Source organism: Haliaeetus albicilla, chromosome 19 (genome assembly GCF_947461875.1).
Source record: "Haliaeetus albicilla chromosome 19, bHalAlb1.1, whole genome shotgun sequence".
Taxonomy (NCBI): Eukaryota; Metazoa; Chordata; class Aves; order Accipitriformes; family Accipitridae; genus Haliaeetus; species Haliaeetus albicilla.
Window position 1 is genome coordinate 13,767,240 of NC_091501.1, and position 21,872 is coordinate 13,789,111.

A 21,872-nucleotide genomic window follows, 5' to 3' on the forward strand; every position below is an offset into this window, starting at 1 on the left:
AGCTATTGAAAACAACCCACAGCAGTCACAAAGGTCATTTTTAAGGCAGAGAAAGTAGAATCTGGTCAATAATAAGTTAATTTCATTAACTGGCACCACTGCAACAGATTGAAAGTGGGGTGGACAGGCCCCCCTGAATATCCTAGCTGGACACCACCAGCTATCCTCCTCTCCTGGTCCCTTCACCCTTTGCTGTCACCAAGATTAGTCCCAGCATCTGTGCAGGGATCAGCCAGGGTTCCCCAATGCTCTCCAAGCCCCAGCCAGGCAGCCTGTTGGGAGGGTGGCTGTGGCCCCTTGCCTGCTCCTCAGCAGGACAGGGGTTTTCTTGAGTCTCAAGATGATCCTGCTCCCAAAGGAAGATCAGAGAAGTAGAAAGATGACCTAGATATGCTTTGCAGCCAACTATTAGTTGATGAAAGCAACCTGAGGATGGGAGGTACAGGGAGAGACCACAGAGGGAAGCGTGTGGAGTGAAAAAGGGACGGTTCAGTAGGGACAAGCGTTCTGCCTACAAATACCTTCAAGGGAACAATATAAGCAAAGGAAGGGAATTGCTGTAATTATCTCTAAGTAGTAAACCCTGGTGTTAGGACCATAAAACCAAATTCAGGCTAGGCAGTTAGAAAACCATCTCTGTAGTGAGCAATTGGGCACTAGAGACAAGTTCCCAGGGAGGAGCATTGAGAGGGGTTAAAATGCTGTGCGAAGGATCTCAAATAGCAGCTCAGAGTCAGGCAGGGGTCTTGGAAATGCCTGCCAGAGGGCCTCCGAGATTTGCAGCACTGGCACATCCTGTCAAATCAAGTTTGAAAAACAAAACCAAAGTCCAGTGCTAAAACACTTCTTTAATGGGACTTTTCCACATAAGCAATCGCAGCCATTGCCAGGAGAGTGCTGTACAGATGTTGCAAGGGTTGTGCTAGGAAATAAGAAGGTGTTTGAGATGCTTTGCTGTCTATTAAATGTGGTCCATGCTCTGAAAACAAAAATCATGGGGGGCCAGCACTGGTGAAATAAGACCGTAGTCGCTCTTAGGCAGGATCTGTCTGGACATGGAGGGTAGAAGGAAGGAGAACAGGACAACCCAAGCCAGGGTATGGTTGCCACCAGCCAGGAGCTCCATTTTTGGGAGGACCTGGATTCCTCTAGTGCCTGCAGGCGTTCACAGCTCTGTGTCGGACCTCCCTGGGAACCCAGCCATGGTATAGGAAGATTTGCCCTGTGTAAAGGACCAACAAGGAATGTTATAGGGGTCATTTCCACGCTGATACATCTCTTGGCTAGTTTGAATTCTTGCTGAGAAGTAGGCAGCCTTTCTGGAGGTTGTGTAATAGCTCTGTGTGTCTGTCCACAAGACCATAGCTGCAATTCCCATCCAGTCTTGACTGGCTCCTGAAATAATCTCAAACTCCCTTGCTAGGGTCCTGCTTGCTGTTTAGCGGGGGCTGATAGGGGCATCAGTCATGCTCTGCTCCTTCATCAAATGCCCCAGCTATTCCCTGGTTTCTTGCCCATGCTGACCTCTTGGCTGCTGCAGCTGTACCTAGCAGTGTTCAAAAGCCCTGTTTTAAAACTGTCACGGGTATGTCTGTGCAAGCTGCAGGCACACCCTTTCTTTATGCCCAGCTGCACATCAGATGCATGTGAAGCTTTAAATAGCTGGTGGCCACCACTTAGTGCTCTCAGTTGAGTTCCCCTTGGTTCAGTTTCAGTTCCATATGCAAACCAGGTTTTTTCAAACCTTTTGAGCTTCTTGGAGGTGATAGCTAGCATCTCCTCCAGCATGCTTCCCCACCTCTCCCTCCTGCATCTTCCCTGCTGCTGCCACAGCTGGGTGTCTTCTCCCACCATTAAGTCCCTTGCAGCAGCAGCAGTGCAAAGGGGAGCACGGACACAGACCCCAGCGGTGGGGTGTCGGAAGGGGGAAGGACTGCAGAGGCAGCAGCAGCAGCGGGCTTGCGGACATGCGTTTTTCACTTCATGTTTCAGCTCAGCATCTCACACAGTGCTTTACAGCTTCCTGCAAAGTCCATCTTTCTGCTGCAGCCTCTGCGCGGAGGATCAGCTTGCCGTGTGCCACTGCAGATCCCAGCCCCAGATTAAAGCCCTGCAGCATGTGTAGATGATAGCAAAAGTTACAGTGGTGACAAATTCAGCAGAGGCTAGACCTGGCTGTGTTTCCTGTGTGGGCAACCCATTTTGCGTAGGCCAAATCCAAACCAAGGAGCATTTCTGATGGTACAGAGGGTTGGGGTCTCTTTTAGCTGCTTAGCCTCTCTGAACATGCTGAAGTTTAAGCCATGCTCTGGAAATATCACCGTAAAGCCAGAAAGAGAAGGTTGGAGCTGGGAAATGTGTTCCCAGCTCTACCAGTTAGATATCCTTTCTGTGCCAGCTGCCTCATTTGTGAAATGGGACCAATTCCCTGCCTAGCTGCCCTGCTTGACAATAGTGATTATTTATTGTATCTGCTGGTGAAATAGCTGCACTCCCCGGGCCAATGGCTAGATGGCTGCAGTTTTAAAGCAAGTCTGCATAATAGACATACTCTAGTTTTGAGAGGAAAACTGTGAGGTGGGACAAGGGGCTGGAAGACAGCCATAGGTGGGCAGGCGCAGCAGGGAACGAGGGCAGGCTGTGGAAAGCCTGCTCCTTCAACCCCTGCCTCTCTGCCAGGGCTGGGTGAGACTGCAGTGCCAGTCCCCGCTCTGAAGTGGTCCCAGCCCCTGGTTAATGCCTGTGAAATGCTTAGAACGTGTAAAAGTGCTAAGTGCTATAAATTATTATTAAGAATAGACTGGCCCAGGATGTTTGGGATGATTAAAACCTCCCCAGTGGCCTGCTAAATAACCTCTGCCTTGGTCTGGCTGAGCACAGGTTGGTTTGGTTTTTTTTTTCTTCTTCCCACCCCCACCTTTGTGCCTAGCCATGCAAAAATCTGGGCCATTTACCAGCCAAGCAAGGTGGTCAGTGGGAGCGCTGCAGCAGAGAGGATGACAGTCTGCCATGGGTCATGCCAGCAGCATTGCTCCCCAACCTACAGCCAAGCTCTGCTCTCCCTCAAGGTGCTCCATCTCCCTTCAGAACCCCCCCCAGCTTAGCTGCCCGGCCATGCTTCTGTGCATCTGTCCTTCAACTCCTCCTCAGCTACATCCATGGCTACCTCCTGATTTAAAATAAGACACTCGAGATGCTACAAGAACTGGAGCCAGGGAAGATGGAGAGAGCCAGGGAAAGAGCTAAACTCCCAGGTTAATGATGAATCACTCTGGGAGTCATTGATTTGTAATCATTGCCTGGCTCCCAAATACAATAGCCGTGATTTCCTCTGACCAGAGACCAAGATGAAGTGCTTTGGACACCTGCAAAAATTCAAATCTGTCTTGCTCACAAGAGCAGGGCTCATAGCTCCAGGAGCCCAACAGCCTCATTGGCACTTGCCCTCTAACACGTGGAGCTGCCAGCGCTCACTGGCATCAGCCTGCACACATGCCAGGCTGTTGCTGCGCTGCTGCTGAGATGAGCTTGCAAATAAATAAGTCAAACTGCATCATTTCCTTCAAAATCCTCCCACCCCTGCCAGGGTTGTTCCCTGCTGCTGTCACCCGGCAGCAGAGGGCTGGGAAGGGGAAGGACAAAACAAAGTAAGCCAGTGTGTATTAGCACCCTGCTGCTTTGGGAGCGAAAGGCAGGCTGCCAAGGGCTCCCAGGGCAGGAGCTGAGAGCCCTGAGTATTTGGAAAAGAGGCTCAGTGCCATCCAGGGCTGGTCCTAAGCTGACTCCGAGGTTTCTGTGCGAAGGTTCCCGGAGAATATTAGCAGAGCCTCAAGTTTATTATTTGTATTCTTGTATTCTCTCCCTCTCCTATCTGCTTGGGGCAAAAATGAGAGTAAACTAGGCAACTGAAACATCCTGCATTAGCACAAGTACTTGACTCACTCTCTCTAGGGAATGACTTTAGGGAGGGAAAAAGCACAGTGCCACTGTGGGAAGTGTTTTCTTGCTTTTTGTATTAGTCACATTTCCTGCCTGACCTGTGGTGTCTATCCATCACCAGGCTATGGTGGCTCCCACATATCAGCATGGTTTTGAGGGGGTTTGCCCTAGTATAACAAGCAGGGCAAAATTCCTGTTCCCAAAAGCTGTATTCCATCCAAACATCCCGCCCCACTCCCAGCCTCATACTCCACCCACCTGACTTCCCCAACTAGAACCTAAAGCAAACCACCTATCTGCCCTAATGCCTCCACCTCTGCCCTGGGAGTTCATCATGCTTTGATACAGAGGATCTGAGTTCATCCCTCGTCACTCTGCAGCTGTGAGTATCACCACAACCTCTGCCAAGACACTCTGTGTCTCCACATCAACTATCTGCTCATCTCACTGGCTCTGCATTTCTCTGTATCTACATCACCCAGGTTGCTCCACTGCCACATAGACTTCAAGCCCAATCAATAAGAAGTACAAGGTCTTGCAGTGACACAGCACCATGGTTTCTCTCTCCCCGCCTCCCCCTCCCCCCCGGACTCTTATAGAAATCCCACCAAAAGACACATATGCTACACTGCATCCCAGAGCTATGGCTCTATCTTATACTCTAAGACTCCAGAAATGCTTTGGGAGAGAGGATAGCAAAGGCTGGGGAGCACACCAGCAGCTACACCCAACCTTCAGCTGCTTGGAAGTCACCCCACTGTGTACGGTTTCTTTTCTTCCTGTGTGTGAGGCAAGCAAGTTGGCATTTATAATGGGTTTATACTACAAAATTAATGGTAGTGAGGAGCATTTGAGTTAAAACCTGACTGCCCAAAAGTGTCTGTCTTGTAGCCAAGCTTCATCCTGCCTAGGCAATCCTCCAAACTTTATTAAAGCCTTGAGATGTCAAAACAAGGCTTCTGCCTTGTTCCCTTTATATGTACCTCCATATACTATCACCGCAAATGTAGACACTGGCCTCAAGCCAGTTAGTGCTAGCAGTGCTGCCAGCAAAACATCATTCCCCCCAAGCATTACCCAGCTTCTTAGGCAGGGTTGTGCTCTGCGGGGATTTATATTGCTATCAACCGTAGCGGCACCTGAGCAACAGAGCTTAAAGTAAGGTGAAGGGTGCTCATCACAACAGTCACCCGCCCAGGGTACGCACTCAACAGCAGAGCGCAGCCACTTGGGATCATTACAGGAAAAGCTCCAGGCATTTCTGGCATGCCTAGACTTGTTCATCCTGTTCTTCAGAGGCATTTCAGCCCAGCCCATAACACTTTGCCTCTTGTCCCCTGACACCTCCCAACCCTGTCCTGCAGGTAGTGATAGGTGCAATCTTACCTTCACCTAAATCACTGCATGACCCCAAGAGATGCTCCTTCACTAAAGCACTACGGCACTACCTGCATCACCACAGCAAGCAGAGAAGTCCTCAATGCACCCACCCCAACCTGGGTGACAAGAAAGGCATGAAGCACACGGTAAGCGTCGCTTTTGCAAGCCCTTCAGCAACAAGCTGCGATATGATCACTGACCTCACAAAGTGAGGCACAGACAGGGGCCTCAAGGATATGGCTTGAAGGGTCTTCAAGCCGAACAACCCATGTCTTTTGGTAGTCATGGGAACACAACCACTTCTCAGCCCACCTTCTTTCAATCACTGGTGAACAAGCCTTGGCTCTCAAACCTCACTGTCAGCTCTGAGAATTGCTCCTGTGTGAGTAATACACTGTGCGACAGGACAGGGAACGTGCTGCTGCAAGGTCCGCTGTGTAACCTGCATCATCAGCTATGGGAGGAAGCATGGCTGCAGGGACCAATGCCTCTGGCTTACCCTGGGATCCCACTCCACATCTAGCATAGCCCCCTCCAGAGTGACATGTTAGGAGCCCTGGGGAGCCATTATCACCATCTGCCTAAAATTCCCCATTCCCATGGCTCTCTTCAGTTTGAGAGACAGCCCTCATAGCTCTAGCACACATTAAGATTTTGGTATGTGGCACATACGTGCAGGAATGCTGCCCATTGCTGCTTTGCATTATAATATGTGAGCGCTGCTTCCTTTATATTCTGCCTGATCAATACATCTTCTGCAGACGGACAACTCTATTTCCCACTGTGGTTTCACTCCACTGGTGACAGCCAAGGCAAAATCACAAGCAACGTCAGGGATGTAGGCATCAATCAGCGTGTCAGCTGTTAGGAAGCAGCGAGGGCTGGCTGCTTCACAAGGGAAAGTGAGCCTGGAGCTGGGGGCAACAGCAAGGCAGGCACAGGGCAGCGGCCACACTGTCAAAGGCACAGTCCCCCGATACCCGAGCAAGAAGAGCAGAGCAGGTCTGGTGACAGGTAACCAGGTTCAGCCAAGAGTCCAGCGATTGCTGGGCAAGTCTGTGATGACAAGGCAGATCCGAGGTGAAGTCGGGGACTGAAGTCCACAAGCCAAGATCTACATAAACAGGGTACGTGACACAGGCATGGCTGCAACACAGCTGCGAGGTAGCCCAGGTGGGGACCAAGTGCAAGATCCTCAGATTACGAGTGAAGAGCAGAACAGGTCCTCACTAAGGCTTTTTAACAGAGCTTTCTCAAACAGCTCTCTTCAATGTTGGACACCTGCATGATTACCTGCTAGCCCTGAGCCCAGGGAGCCAAACCCCCAGGGGATGCACTCAAGGCCCTGAAACTTGCAACCATGCTGTGTAAGCCTTCTCAAGGCAGACATAGATGCCAGGGGTTCGTATAATCTGCTGCCAGTCTCCAGACTCAAGCACCACACCACCACAAATGCCCATGGTTAACAGCAGTGGGCATTTTAAAGGAAAAGACCCTTGCCAGGCACCCCTCACCTGTATCCCAAGCACTCTGCCTGGTTGGGATGAGCCTGTGTTTGTACAGCAAACAGTCTAATGCTCAGTTCTGCTTCGTTGAACACCAAGTCCTGCCATAATATAACCTGAGGCAAACCATGCAGTAGTACCTGTGTACCGTGGTTTCACTGAGTCTTGCCTCTGACCTTTTTATGCTCTTGCTTTTGATCTGACAGCAAATGCCACTTAAGGCTGCCTGCTGTTTCTTTTGCATCGCTGTGACTTTTCTACAACTTTGAGCTCTAGTTTCCCTGCCCATTTGTGTAAGGTGCCCTTTGCAACTTCCCCGGCTTTTCAGGAAGGTACAGGACAGTGGAGGGAGGGATGGTTTGTAGCGTTACAACCAAGCAGTGGTTTGGCACCCCTGTACCTTCTGCAGCAGTGAAGTTCTCCACTCTTATAAAGATCTTGCTTGCATGGAAAGGATGTGGAAAGTTGCTATAAAAAAAAAAGGGAGCAAATAGAGAAATTGCCAACCACATAAAAATAACTGTTTCAGCAAAGTTTTTGAAGCGGTGCTGGGGACAGAAAGCAGTGCAGTGTATAGGAGGGAACTCTGCCTCAGGGTTAATACGTGCATGCACACACCTTCTTATGCTAAAAGCGTATTCACGATTTCACTCTGGAGAGGAAGAACTATAAGCCAAGCTGAACTTCTAACTGACTCCAGTAATTCTGGTAGTTTCTGTTTATTCACCCTGTTGTGATTTGGACCTGAACCAGATCCTATCTGCATCTCTCGTGTTTTCAAAACCCACCTCTGGGAGACAACAGGAAAGATTAAATGCTCACCATTTGTGTCATCCTCACCAGTCCCTGAGGAGAAGAGGGGGCTAAGAGCCACCAGCACCCTTTCTGGACTCTTCTCTAGGGCCAAGATGAAGATGTATCGAGGTGAGGATGTAGGAGGGACAGCAATGTGATAGGTTCAAAGATTTTGGTCTAAACTCTGCATCCAGCTTCTGCCCCAGTGAGGCCCCACTGCAATATGAGAAATCAAGCTTAATAAAACATACAGAGGGCTGTGCCACAGGCACTGAGACACAGCCAGGCTGCAGCTTGTTGGAAGGGACTGTCTCCATTAGCGTGAAAAAAGAAGATCCAACAACTGGATTTAGTCTGTGGATATCTTAATGTCTCTGACACCGCCAGCTTGCCTCCTCCTGCTGCCGTCCCAGCCCAGCGTGCATTGCCGATCACAGCGCTGACGTAACGCTGTAATTGCCAGCACGGGGACTGGGGCCAAGGGGAATTCACTGAGGCAGTCGGCCTCTCCAGCAGCCTGTCAGCTCCTAGGTCTGCAATGGAAATTAATCACTGAAGCTCAAGGAAGCACACCTTAAACAAAAACCCCACCGGCTACACTGAAGAGGCAGGACATGTCCAGCCTGTTGAAATGACCTTGTAATTAAAACTTAATAAAAAGTGGCATTTATCGATGAGTTGTATTAACCTTGTCTAAAACCATTTGGACAAATTAAAACTCTCGGTCTTTTCCTGCCACGTTAAAAGCAGCAAGGCATGAAACAGATCAATAACGCTAGCCACATTGGCTCTTTGTTTGGGCCAGAAGAAAGCTTTGCTGTTGGAAAGCTTCAGCTGGCATGGCTTCAGCCACCGAGACGCTGCCTCCTGGCCTCTGCCAGGGCCCCTGCTGGCGAGCCCCAAAAGAGATTGCCAGGGTACTTACATGGGCACATAAAGAATGCTCCCAAAAACGCTGCCGGGGACCAGCTGTCCCACTCCGGGGGACACTTCCAGGTTATTTGCATGAGCAGATATAAATGTATGCCCCAGAGAGAGCTGCCAAGGCCCCTGCTGGCATGCAGCAGGGGCTGCTGCCGGGGTACTCGCCCGGGCACAAAGCAGCACGGGCCTCGGGGTGAGGCTGTCGCGAACCCCGTGTGCGCACATCGCACCCCTGCGAGGGTGCTTCGTGGCACAGCCCCTCGTGGGAGCATAAGCACCCAGGGCCCTGCATCTCGGCTCGATCGCTCTCCGCCGCTCCTGTGCCGGCTACAGACCTGTAAAGCAGAAAGACTGCCAGACCTTGAGCTCTTTCCTTCCCTCGCCCAGCTGCGTCCGTCTCTCTCCAGCCACACAACAGCTGAGCAGCTCAGCACCGCGCCACCTGCTCCCCACCTCCAGTCCCCCCCCTCCAAATCCCATGCGTGGCCACCCTGGGGACGGTCAGCGCTTTGCCCCGTCGGCTGCACCCTCCTCCCGTGGGGCTCCAGCCCCCATGGCAGCTGTGGGGCCGATCAAGCGGCGTGCAGCAGCCGGGAAACGAGTGGGCACCTTGGGAGGAAAATAAAATAAGCCCGGCCGAGGCAGCGTGGGCAAGTCGGCCCCGCGTGTGCCTCCTCCCCACGCAGCCAGGCAGGGTGGGCAGCAACGGGCAGGAGAAAGGCATGGGGACAAACAGGATGCCTTGGTCTTCTGTCCACTGTGGGAATGCTCACGGTTGGTCACAATCTGCTTGTGACAACAGTTACTGTGGCTTCTGCTGAGAACTGCCCCTCAACGTGCACTCGCATTTGCTGTCGGGTTTGCTTAGGCTGCGACCCTGGTGCTTCTCCCTGTGGTCCTGCTGTGGCCGAAGTGCTGCTCTTATGCCCAGATGCTCATCCGCTGTCCATTGCATGTGTGAACACTACTAAGTGTGTGGATATGGTGGTTTACCTCTGTGTGGTCTGGTACGATCAAGTAGGCACAAGGCTGGTCCCTTTTTGGGTGCTGGTAAGTCCTTGGTCTCCGTTACAGCTCACAGCAGCTAGTGACACAAGGGAATTGTGCTCTGGCTGCCAGCAGCCCTTCAGCGACTGCAGTTGGTACATGCACACTACTGGCATGATGCAGGCATCCTTCAGGGATGCTTAAAAGAGGTAAAACACTTTTAGAGAGAAAACATTTAGGAACTTTCTCTTTGCAAATGCCAATGCTGCAGCACGGCCAGTGGAATGAACTTCTGAGAGAAATAAATCTGATAAAAAGAAAGTTTGCTTGTTTGCTTCCCACATGAGCAGGTAGTTAAGCTGTGGAACTCACTGCCCCAAGATATTTGTTTAAGGCAAAGGATTTTTTGCACCTTTTCACAAGCCCTAGCACAAGCCCTTACTGGAGTAAGGACCCTGTGGGCATCACCCTCAAGCCATCTCTCTAACCTTCCATTCCCCTCAGGACTAGTCAGGATTACAGTGGGCACATTCAGTGCTCAGCAGTTTAAGTAGAAAAAGAGGAACTGGTTTGTGTTGGATCAGAATAACTCTTCCTCACTTCTAGTGCTCTGTTTTTGCCAGAGGTCAGCATCATGGGCAGGGACACAAAAACCTCCAGTAGGTAGAAGCAGGAAAACATCCCTACTGATGAAACACTTCCCAAACTCCACAGGCGAAAGTTGAATTCAGCTTTGGTAATCAGGGCTTACATCACTAGAACCTTTTGTTCCTTTAATGATAGCTTTTAATATTGTCTGTAAAAGTGTTTGAGACCTGCTGAACTCTTTTCTGAATCCTGCTAAGACCCCTGGGCTCCATCGCACATGGCGCAAGCAAGTTCCCCAGGTAAGATGTGAATGGCTTGAGAAGATACTGCCTTTAATTGTCCTGATATGATTTCTAATGTAATTTAATATCTCTGAATTTCACATAATGAAACAGGGACGAGTTCCCAGTGAATCTCTTCAAGCTGCTCATTCTTTTATAGAGTTTTATCAAGCTGCAACCACAAAGGAGGGGAAGAAAAGACTTTGACTCAACCCTGGCTGGGGAGGAAAATGCCTTTGTTTTTACTGTGGAGTTCTGTTTCCCATTTGCATTCAGAATTAAAAGTACTCCGTCTAGTGACAAAAGTAAGTTCTTGATGTTTTTCCCCTTCCTGCACCTTGGTTTTGCCCAGCCTCCTTGCAAAAGCAACACCAGCGGAGGAGATTAATATAAAGGGTTAGCGAGCAAAATCTGCCACGTTGATAAAGGCATATGAAGAGGAAAACCCTGCTAAAGCCTCAGGCCTCCTGTTCAGTTTGCAGGGTTGCAAAACATAAAAAAATTCCCTGTTTAGTAAATTGGGCAAACATGGTCCGGAGCAACTGAGAGACAGATGTGGAACCCCATGATGCCAGTGCTACAGACTCGCTTTTCAAGCTAGAACAATACTTTAAAATGAAAAATTCATTACCCGGATCTGTGAAAAGCAAATGAAGCTCAGCCTTTCCTAACCTTGACATTTTCCAGACTGCTGGCCAAATCCACGGGTAGGACACACGCACGCACATCCACCCCCACCCTTCAAAGGGCTAGCTGGTCTGCCAGAGAATGCCTTTCAGATGTGACTTATCTTCTCTGAATGAGCTGTGACACCACCGAGTCCCAGTGTACGAGGCGCTGTGCATCTATACTTCTAATTACTAAAACGGGCGGTGGTAAAGGCTTTACAGCTCTGACTGTGCACTGTTCTGGTGTAGTCTGCAAAGACACAAACCAGAGAAAGAGTGGGTTAAAGCAAAGTGCAACAATTAGCAAGTTCATTTGCCAGAAGACCATTTGCATGTACTATTGCCAATTGCTGCTCCACTTAGCCATCACGAGCTGTTTTGGCAACCAGGGTCTGCTCACTGACGTGAGGCTATCTGAACGCCACCCTCCTTGCTGTGTGTTTTGTCCCCATCCTCCCCCAGCTCTGTCTATAATGTGACAGTTTCTGCCAAACAATGTTAGTGCATTAGCCACTTTTCAAACGATCGCTTCCCCGCTGGGTAGGGTCTCTTCAGAGTGAGAGGACGGAGACCGCAAGCCTCTCAGCTCCAAAGAGATTTTTCCCCTCTCCGGTTAGTGGTATTCCCTGAGCCCTGCTGATGAAAGACACAGATGTGTCTGCAGAGGAGCAGCTCTCAGTGCCTGCCTCATTCCCCAGAGCCCTCTTCAGCCAGTTTGATGTCTAAGTGGAAGGGAAGAAAATAAGCTGACAGTGGGGTTACCACCCAGATGATTTTCTGAATTGATTAGCTGCTTTTTCATAGGTCTCACAGCCATACAAACAGCAACCTCGTTGGATCTCGCAAGCTAAGTAATGACCTCGGCTAGGAGAGCTCTAGAGAAAGACCAGCCATAATGATGTGCTGCTTCCCTAGGAAAGAAACAAAGGAAAAGCCAGGGGAACACAACGTGAAGGGAACTAAATAACAGCTAGAAAGGGGCAAGGGAAAAGCAGCTTGCAAGAGCAAGACGAAAAATAAGCACCTTTCAGCAGCAGCTGGTTTTTTACTCCAATTTGTATGTAAAGGCTGGATGGACAAGGAAAAGAGAGTTCAGACCACAACTTTTTGAGATCAAGCCTGTGAGTGTGGGGCAGGCTCATCAGCAGCTAAGGGCCTTCTTTGGGCGTGTGATGATAGAGGTGATGTTGTAATAAAATCCAGATCCCTTCGAGCTGTCATGTGCTGGCCAGCCCACTGCCACACGTACGATGGCCAGGAGCAGCATTAGCAGCTCCGGCCGTGACCTCCCTGCCAAGCGAAGCTGAGCTGTGTAGGGCAAGCCCCGTCCCTTATGCTGGGCTCCCGCACCCCAAACCTTCCCCGCCACGAGGTTTGCGGCTCAAGCGGGCACTGTCCGTGCTGCAGACCTCCCGCCGGTGGCTGTCCCCCCTCCACCCCGGCCCCAGACACTGGGCCACAGTCCACGGGTGGAAGCGGCGGGCGGCAGTGCTGGCTTTAGGTGCACGCTGTCTGTCTGGGGTCTGCGAACGGGAGGGGCCAGGGCTTCCTCAGTGTCTCCTAGCATTTCTGAGAGGGAAGGCTTTCCTTCAGCATCCTTGAGCAGCCCCACTCGTGGGGAAGCTACATCGCAGGCGGGAAGGGTGGGTGAAGCCCTCTCTGACCTGCCTGCAGAGCACTTTGGGGTCCATACGCGTCCCAAGCAAAGCGTGAGTTTCACGTGCCTCTGGGCAGAGACGGGCTTCAGCAAGAGCTGCCACCAGCCAGGCTGCGGGTGCCACTGGGGCACGCTCTGCTAGACCCTGCAGAGATGATGGGTGGCATAAAGAGGGGTGAGTTGTGGAAGTGGAGAGACTTAGACTGCACTCCAAAGGACTATGCTAATTTGGATCAGATACTGAAAATCTATCTTTGAAGGGGAACAAATGGCTCAGCCTTCCTAATCTTTTGCTCCTGCCTCCTCCTGAAACCCCAGAATAATGCAGATTGGAAGAGGAAGGGTGGGGAGGGTGAGAAGAGTGCTGTGAAGCCTCATCTCATTGCTCTTTCCCATCTGTGCTGTGCTAGTCCTGCCAGAGGTTTTTATTTGACCAAAAAAAAAAAAAAAAAGCTGGAAATAAAAGCCACACACTATATTCCCTCTGCAAGTGCCCCACGCCTAGAACTGCAGTCTGCTGCTCTGAGAGCCTCTAATTAGCTAAGCAAGGCAAGTGCTCATTAGCCCCACCTGGGTCACTCTGCAACTGGGAAAGAGGAGCATTAAGCCCCACATGGCTCCAGAATAAATAGGTGAGAGGCAGATTCATTCCCTGTGGCTGCCTGTCCTGGTAGCAGGGCTCCAGGCACCCTGGTCCTGGAGCAGGGCACCTTTGAGTGGTGGCTGTGCAGGGAGGGATGTTGGTGTTGGGCTGGATGTTGGTGTGAGGGGGCTGGGCATGCTAACATTGCTCCTCCGCAGAGTCCAATCTCCCGGTGAGGTGCTATTAGCTGCAGATTAAGAGGGGAACTTTGGGAGGGGGAAAGATTTGTTATAGCACCACAAAGCACAGTGCTGCAATTTTAGCTCTTCTTGTCCCATAAGTGCTTTGCTGGTAGTGTCTCCCGGAGTATATCTGCATGGGAATAGAGGAAGGCTCTGGCACGATGGGTATGACCACAGTGACAGAGTTTGGCTTGGCACTGATCTGATGTTTCATAGCCATAACTTCAGAAAGCTAAGCAAAGCCAGCTGCCAGCTTAATAAAAAAAAAATCTTAGATGTGTTTTTTGTTAAAGTTGGGGCACAAGGGGTAAGTGAGCACCAAAACTATTCCCTGTGCTATCATAGAAGTATTTGTCTCCTTCTGTGTCAAGGCTTCTCTCAGATAAGGGGTTTTTTTCAGCTGTAGTAGTGCATCAGGCCCCAGTTTAGAGCCCAGGGTGCTGGGTGCAGCACATACATGTGGGACAAATCAATCACTGCCTCAGGCTGTTTGTAGCCTTTGAGGAAAGGCGCTTATACACTGGATTCACCCAGAATGGTCAGGCAGAGTAAGTCAGAGAATAGAAATAAGTGTGTGGTTCCTTGTTCAGTAAAGTTCATTATTATTTTTAGGAAATTGGTGCTAAACCATAGAAGGCATCTGTCTGGGAAAGGACAAGAGAGGAATAGGAGCAACTGCTCTGCCTGCAGACAGGAGATGGTGAAGAACACTGAGCGGCAGTAAGTGCTGAAAAGAAAATATGCCTCTGTCCTTCTCTCTCTGGTACAAAGAAACAGCATGGGGCACAGCAGCTGCAGCAGGCAGCAGCAGGAAAAGGATGGAGAGTGCTTAAAATACTTCATTACTCTGACTGAATCTTGGGGCTGCAAAGAAGTTCTGCCTTCCTCTGTGTCCCCCACCCCACAGGTGGGAGGAAATTTGGGGCAGAGAAGGCCCGTTGTGGAGCCTGGCATGAAAGATACCCCTTCCAGGATTGGGAATTATACTGGGTATACCAAAAATGCTATCCTACCTCTCATTCATCCTTTCTAATCAGGGCAGAACAGTTAGGGAGACCCCCCCGAGTTCCCCAGGGCAGGCTACACAAATGATAGTTCGGCAATGAGCCAGTAAATCAGCAAGTGACCAGTGACTTCAAGTCACCCCCCAGCTACTGCTCACAGACTTTTTTTTTTCTGAGGACCATTTCCCACCAGGCATTGATCACTGACATGGAGATATCAGGAATAGATGTAACGGGCTGACAGCCATCGACCCAAGCTACCTAGTGGCCTTCTGGGTATAGCCAGCAAATAAAACATTCCTCCGCAAACCCTGCCCTCTCCCATGCTGCTTCAGATGAAGGGCCAAACAGTTGGCCTGAGCTGTTAGTAGCTCTTTGCTCAGCAGCTTTGAGATTTCCATGCAATTTCCTAAGCAGAAAGGTTAAAAAGGCATAGTCTATATAGGCTACCTGTGTACATACATAGATATGTGCTCATGCACACACACGCCTCCTCACATTAATAACATTGTAGGAATTTCTTGCCTATCCTAACCTTGCAGGCTATCAACACAGGCAATAAAGCCATAGCACGGCTATTAGCAGTATGGAGTCTGTAACGCACAGTTAAGCAGATCTTGTAGCAAACAGTGACATATTCAGCAGTTCATTACAGCACTCGTTGCCTCCCTCTATAGTCTTCCACCTATAGCATCTCGGGGTTACAGCTATATGTTAACATCTTCATTTCACAGACAACAGTCTTGAGGCATAGTGATCACTTGTACTAACAGCAGTTTAGAGTACTAAAACTGATAACATTAAAAAGAAGGGGGGGTTACTATTTATGCTAGTTCTTTTCCTCCTGTATTTTTTTCTCAGCTGGATCAAAGGAATTAGTTTGGCTGGTTTCTCTTTTACTTCAAGCCATCTTTACTTTTCTTTGTCTTAATCTTCCCCAGCACGGTCTTCAAAGCTGGGGTTGGGAAGACTGCAGGGGAATTTTGACTGTCAGTTTGGTTTATATTTAATATCACTGTTGTAATGGTATCCGAATGTTTTGCTAAATGAATTTTTGCTTGGTTTTGCTTTCAACTTGACTCCTATGATACTACTTCAGAAAAATGGTACCCCCTTTCATGTAAAGGAAAAATCAGCTGAGAAAAGCACTTGCTTTGGAGTTGTGATGGATATTTAGAGACTCTATTTACATCAGAAAGAGAGGGGAGGGAAAGAAAAGAAAAAGTAGTGAAGTTTTGCCTCTCTAAGCAAAAAGACTCCCCAGGAAATGGTGGCCTTTTGTGGGGCCCCTTTCTGGGGCCTTAGAAAGCTGGGTGTGGAGAACCAGAAATCATTTAGGTGGTCAGCTCAGCCTAGAGCTCATGGGCAAACTGGTACTTGTGGCCACAGGGCTGATGGGAGAGCACAAGCTAAAGTTGAACGTTATATGTCAGTGGACCAGCCGATGGACCTGGGGAGGAGGCGAGCTGGGAAGAGGGCTCCTGCGAGATGCAGTGGCTGTTTAGAAGCTTAAAATAGAGAACATCCAAAAGATTGTATATCCTCATCCCAACCAAAAAGCTCATTGAATAGGTCCCACAAAAAATCAGCTCTTCAAGTGTTTGCAGTGAACAATGCTTAATCCTCCATTGGCACCATTCCCGCTTCCAGCAAAGGTAGCACAGCACAGTGTTGCCTGCAGTATGTTACTGCTTGTGCCCTTGGGCCAGCGAAGAGCGGAGACCGCTGATGTCAGGTGTGCCTACACAGTCAAATGAGAGTGACTCTGGCAAGGGCAGGCACACCCACACTAGCTGCCACCGCGCCAGCCAAGTAATAACAGGAGCGAGGATACTTGTCACTAATAAACCAAATCCGTACTCGAGTGGGCTGGTCCAGTTCGTGCTGAAGCCTACGCTGCTGCCTCTTCACCACTGCTCTACACGTGCTGGCTCGGAGACACACTGCCCATCCCACTTCACTCTGAACACATGCAGGTGTTTGGCAGGAGGTGCTTGAGCTGCCTAAGCTGGGTATGGCTCGATATGTGCACCCAAAAAACATCTGCCCTGCTGCTGCCTCGTCACATTCCCCAGATCAAAGAGCAGTGAATTTGAACATGAAGTATGGCTGGCAGATAGGTAATGCTTCTTGACAGATGATACTCTGCAAAAAGAAGAGTGGCTTTGGTTTCTCTCCTCTTTGTAGAGGCTCACCCAGAGGAGCAGCAGGATGGGCACGATCTTGTGGTGTGCGAACTGCTCGCCATAAATCTCCTGGCTGTGGTGGGCAAGAAAATGCTTCTCTGCCATGTCTCCCTCATGTTGGCAAGGTTTTTCTCCCATCTAATTGCTTCACAGAGAACATGTGCCCAAGCAGCGTGTTTTGAGAAGAGCAGGCACTGGAAGCCAAGTGGGCCAGGACAAGGTGATCTGCCCCGTCTACGTGTCTCAGGACATCACAGCTGCGCACTGCCACTTCCCTGAATGGGGGCTTGTAGGACCCATCTTGTCTCTAGAGACTTTTCCCTATCCACTCTGACCGCTGATCAGAAGTACAAAACATGTTCCATCCAGAAGCATCTCCACGGTATGTACTAACAAGCCATTTCTCCTCCCAGCAGTCCAGCTGCCTCTAGCATAGACCTTGCACAGCAGGGCACATTTCACCAGAGAAGAGGAGGATTAATTTTTCCTCCAGCTGAAGCTGTCTGGAATTGCTTTAAGTCCAGCAAAATGCAATTGCTCAGGTTGCAATGTGCCCAGAGCACACATGCCCAAACACTGCCAGGGGATTTTTAACTACCAGGACTGGCTAGGACCTATATGCAATATTACATCTTGAAAGATAGGATCTCTGGAAACTCCATCCCGCTCCCTCCCCAAACGCACACCTGCCCCCCAGCACCGTGCCTCACGTGGTTCAGCAGTGACACCGAGGGAAGACTGCTGACTCTGGACACGCTTCCCATGCTCTCCTGGCTCTCCCTCGGAGGCCTCCTGTCCTGAACAGAGCCAGCCCATGTGATGAGAGCTCGCATGAACTGAGCTTTCCCCCATGGAGTCCATGTGAGGTAGCAACTTCATGTCACCAACAAGGACAGCCCTAGCTGTGTGTTTGGGGTGACAGGAGGCAGTGGGAGGATTTGCTATTTGCCTGACATGCTGACTCTCTGATTTAAGTTCCTTAACCCCCTCAGGCTCAGCTGTGACTCACTGCCAGTATTTGATCATATTTTCAGAGCAGGATTAATTACGCTTTATTGCTTGTTCACATAACGGACCAGTATCGTCTTCAAAGGCCCATTCTTTGGAGGAGGAGGAAGGAGACATGCCCCATAATTTAGTGACCATTGCTTCTAAATGAGAAGGTTAATAGCTTGACCACTTCATATTTTAACCACCAAGTCTTCTTCCCTCTCTAATTGTAGAGCATAATGTTTTTTATTTCCATACAGCAGTTCCCTGTGGGGCTTTGTCTAGATGTATAAATCAAAGCCTTGCTGCCACATTTTGGGGCTCAGGGGCAGATTCTGCCCTCACCCAGAGCATAAAGTGGGGTCACCCCCACAGCTGCCAGCAAAGTTACCCCATTTTGTCTGCATATCACTGGGAGCCGCCCCTGGGAACAGGCAAGGGAAAGATGGCCACTCAGATAACCTGCAGGACAGTCGGGTGCCAAGTACTTTCGCAAATCAGTCTGTTTATCTAGGTGATTACATACAGCATTAACTTCAAGCGGTTGATTTTTTTGACGCCATGGTCTAGCAGGGCAGACAGCAGCTTGGGGGCTGAGGTGGACAGACAGAGCTGCCAGCATACATCCCTCTCTTCCCACCAGGAAAATGAGGCTTAGACGTGAGGGTGAACCAGGAAAGCCAGATGTGGGAAACCCCAAACTTGAAAGCTATTAAGTGCAGAAAAAGCAATAAAACAGCCAGCCCTTCTCCCTACCAATGCAGGCCTTTCTCCATTACATATTTACTTGTATTTTCATCAAGTCACATGTTTAAAACAATTCAGGTGCTTCCACAGGAGCAACCATTTCACCACAGCCAGGTTGTTTGCAGCAGGATCCTCATCTTGAATTTAGGGGAAAGCGGAGGTGCACTGGCAGAGCTGTTTGGGGAGCTGAGAACCAAAGCCTAGATGGTCCTCTGGTCAACACTGTGATCTATTTACTGGATCTCTGTTCAGGGGCCTACAGCATCCCTCCAGCCTAATGCCTGACTGTAAGGAGTGCTAGCAGCTTGTATTGACATCTTATTAGCATGGGAAACACTGGAGCTGAGCCTCAAGTGTTTGATGAGAGGTAGTAGATGAAAACCAGCTGGAGGAGTCAATGGATGACAGTGTCACTAATGGCACAAGCAGGTCTTTCCACTTCTACACTGATGGTTTAAACTGGACTAGTGACCAAGAGAGGTGACCAGCTGCTGTCATTGTGTGGCCTGTCTTAAATACACCACGTGGCCTAAGTCCACACCTCTGAAAGCCTCTGAACAGTAGAGTTGCCATCAAGGATACAGGGGTTCCATAGAATCATAGAATCATTTAGGTTGGAAAAGACCTTCAAGATCATCAGCCAGGCACAGTTACTTCCCAGCACACAGTTATTTCATCAGTAAGGAGACCACTGCCATGCAAATCATGTCCAGGAAGCAATCCTTTGGGCAGCTTCAGAATATTGATTTTTGTGGCGATTGGTAAAGCCTTGCACAAGTGCATGCAGAACCGTACCAGTGGCCCAAGCTCCCTGGATTTAGTGTTAGATGCATGTACAAAACAGTAGGCTGAGAGGAAGGGGAACCAGGGACTCTAAAAGGAGACAGTAGCACCCCACATTTCTACTCGTACTGCTCAGTGCACCCTGTACACTGCAGCACACATGACGGGAACAGCCACGCTGCCTTGCAGCCCCCCTGCCCCCCTTCACGGTGTGGCACTCAGGCTGTGTCAGACCCCGGGGAGGACCGTTTCTGGCTGGGTACAGGGGTGTGCTGCAGGTGCCATGGAAGAATGAAGCTGGTGTCTGCAAAATGCAAAGCGTAAAACCATTTCCCAGCCCCTGTGGAAAGGCAGTAGGAAGAGCAGCCTGCCTTTTCTGGGCTAACTGTCACCACTTGGCTAGCCAGGCACCCCCCTCCTCAGCAGGCACAGCTACTGGAGAGGCTGGGGCGAGAAGGGGTGAAGGCAGCTCCTCGGCCCTGCTGCCAGCATCTCAGGTCTGTTCTAATGCACATTTGGCACTAATGGAAATAGCCCCTAAAGTCAAGACTGTGCTCCTGTGGACGGTCAGGCTTTCCCTTAACTGGTCGACAGAAAAAGTTGAGTATCTTAAAACTCCCTAGTTACAAGCAGGACTGTTCTGGGAAAGGTCTGGAGATGACTAACCGCATTAGTCACTAGCTCTTTCCCTTTGAGGCTGGGCGCTTAAAATCCCTTCACTCCATGAATCTGCCAGCCATCCCCCACTTCAAGCTGCCTACAATCACTTTTCTCTGAGCAACTTGACATCTAAACAGATTTTGAAAGTCTTTCATAGACCTTGTTCTGACTGAGACCTGCCTGGATTACTTATGCCAGAGGAAGTGATCCTAGCTGTTTTCCTTGCACTGGAACCACAGATGTGTCTAAACCAGTTTAAATCATGTTTATGCTGGGTAAGTTTAACTACATATACTGAATTAAGTAAACCAGTAAAAGTGCAGCTTAAACTGGTTCCACAGTAGCTACATTAGGGATCTGGAAACAAATAAATATTGTTATATGTCAGGGAAACTTTTCTCCAAGTAGGCCAGACCTCATACTGAAGCCATTACTGGCAATGTCAACTCCCTGCCTTTGGTATTTACAGAGAAACTGGATTAAGTCTCTCCATCTCACCTAGAATAGTAATGTTTAGCATGTAAGTAGCATTTTACAATTTCAGAGCAATAAACATTGAGATACTGTGGTAATGAGAGCTGACAAGGCACTGGTATTGACTAATTAAGCCTCGCAACTTCCCTGAGGTATCTAACTATGACCATTTCCATTTTATAGGTGAGGAAAATATAAATGAATTGATTTACTCATAGGCACAGAGCAATTCAGTGAAAGAACTGGAAACACAACTCAATCCTGCTAATCTTTGGATGGCTGCTCAGCCCTCTGTAAGGTTCTGCCTTATTTCTAGACCGGAGCATCAGTGTAACCTAGTATCCCATTCTTAGCAGGATTTAGAAATAAATTACTTTTAATTTCTGTTGACTGCTGTAGAAGGAATGGGCTTTGAGTATCTTCCTAGTCAAATGCAGCAGCAATAAGCAGAGGTACCGGTGAGGTTGAAGATGGATGCTGGTGAAGTCACAAGTTAGCATTCGGGAGTCCCACTCACCACAGAAGTAGCATAGCAGGAAAAGCAACTAACGGGTGAGCGTCAAATGAAGTGTTGGAAAGGTCTGTGTTAGCTTAAACTGTCCTGGGTCTTGCCTTTCCAACCCCTGCCACGCCTGCAGTAATTGGTGTGCACACAACCATACCGTTTTTTAATTTGTATGGACTTACATGCAAATTGGTTGGTTTACATCAACTGGCCCAGAAACTGAATCTGGCCCAGAAACCTCTGTGGGGAGCACAGCTTTGGCACCAGTTCTGAACAGAATCCCTCCTGCTCCACGCAGATGGGTACCCAGCAAAACCTCTCATATCTGTGTGAGATCAGCGGCTTTGGACGAGAAATCAGGCTTTCCCTCATATTGCGTCTTTAGGTCCAGACTAAAGAAGGCTGGTTACAACAAAGAAAAATTCAGCTGCACTGCCAGAGCTGCTTTGATACCTCTAATCCCCATCTAAGAAGGTGTTGAAACAGAGAACAAAATCGTTATGGGTTGTAAGCAAAATGGCCTTTTAATTCCCCTCAAGGAACATAGTTTTTCTCTCCTGGAGTGACTGATGGGGAGCTCCTCTACGCATGGAGCACCACCCTGCTGTGAAGAGTCCTCTGCATTTCATCCGGGGCTGTTCTCTTTGACCGTGGGTGCCTTGCCTCCACAGCGCGCTGCACCTGAGCTGAACAAGCTCAGGCTGCGGCGGTGAATCCCAATGAGGCTCTTGCTGGGTGTTCGGAGGCAGTCTATAGGAACCAGTACTGGAGTGCACAGTATGCGTATCAGCACCATTGCTAACCGCTGGTCTGGAAACAATTAAAATATCTCTTTGTTTACGCCGTAGCCCTGCTGCCTGTGGAATAGCTGCAGACGGCAGAAGCAGAGACAACAGACCTGGAGAGACATGAAAGCGTTTGGGTTTGCGTGGCTCTCCGCTCTGCTTCCCACCGAGGTTTCCAGGGCAGATCGC

General features: G+C 49.5%; 1 long non-coding RNA gene across 2 annotated transcripts in view; it reads left to right on the top strand.

Annotated features, from left to right (window-relative positions):
- LOC138690083 (uncharacterized) overlaps positions 1 to 17,851 on the top strand; it is a 32,397-nt gene extending 14,546 nt beyond the window's left edge. Inside the window, exons 4-5 of one of the 2 annotated variants that reach the window (XR_011328885.1) lie at positions 14,162 to 14,269; positions 16,893 to 17,851. This is a non-coding gene — a long non-coding RNA (uncharacterized lncRNA). Of the gene's footprint in view, positions 1 to 7,725; positions 8,280 to 14,161; positions 14,270 to 16,892 lie in introns of those variants that run through there. The other variant, XR_011328884.1, reaches the window with a different exon arrangement.
- Positions 17,852 to 21,872: the final 4,021 nt, after the last annotated feature.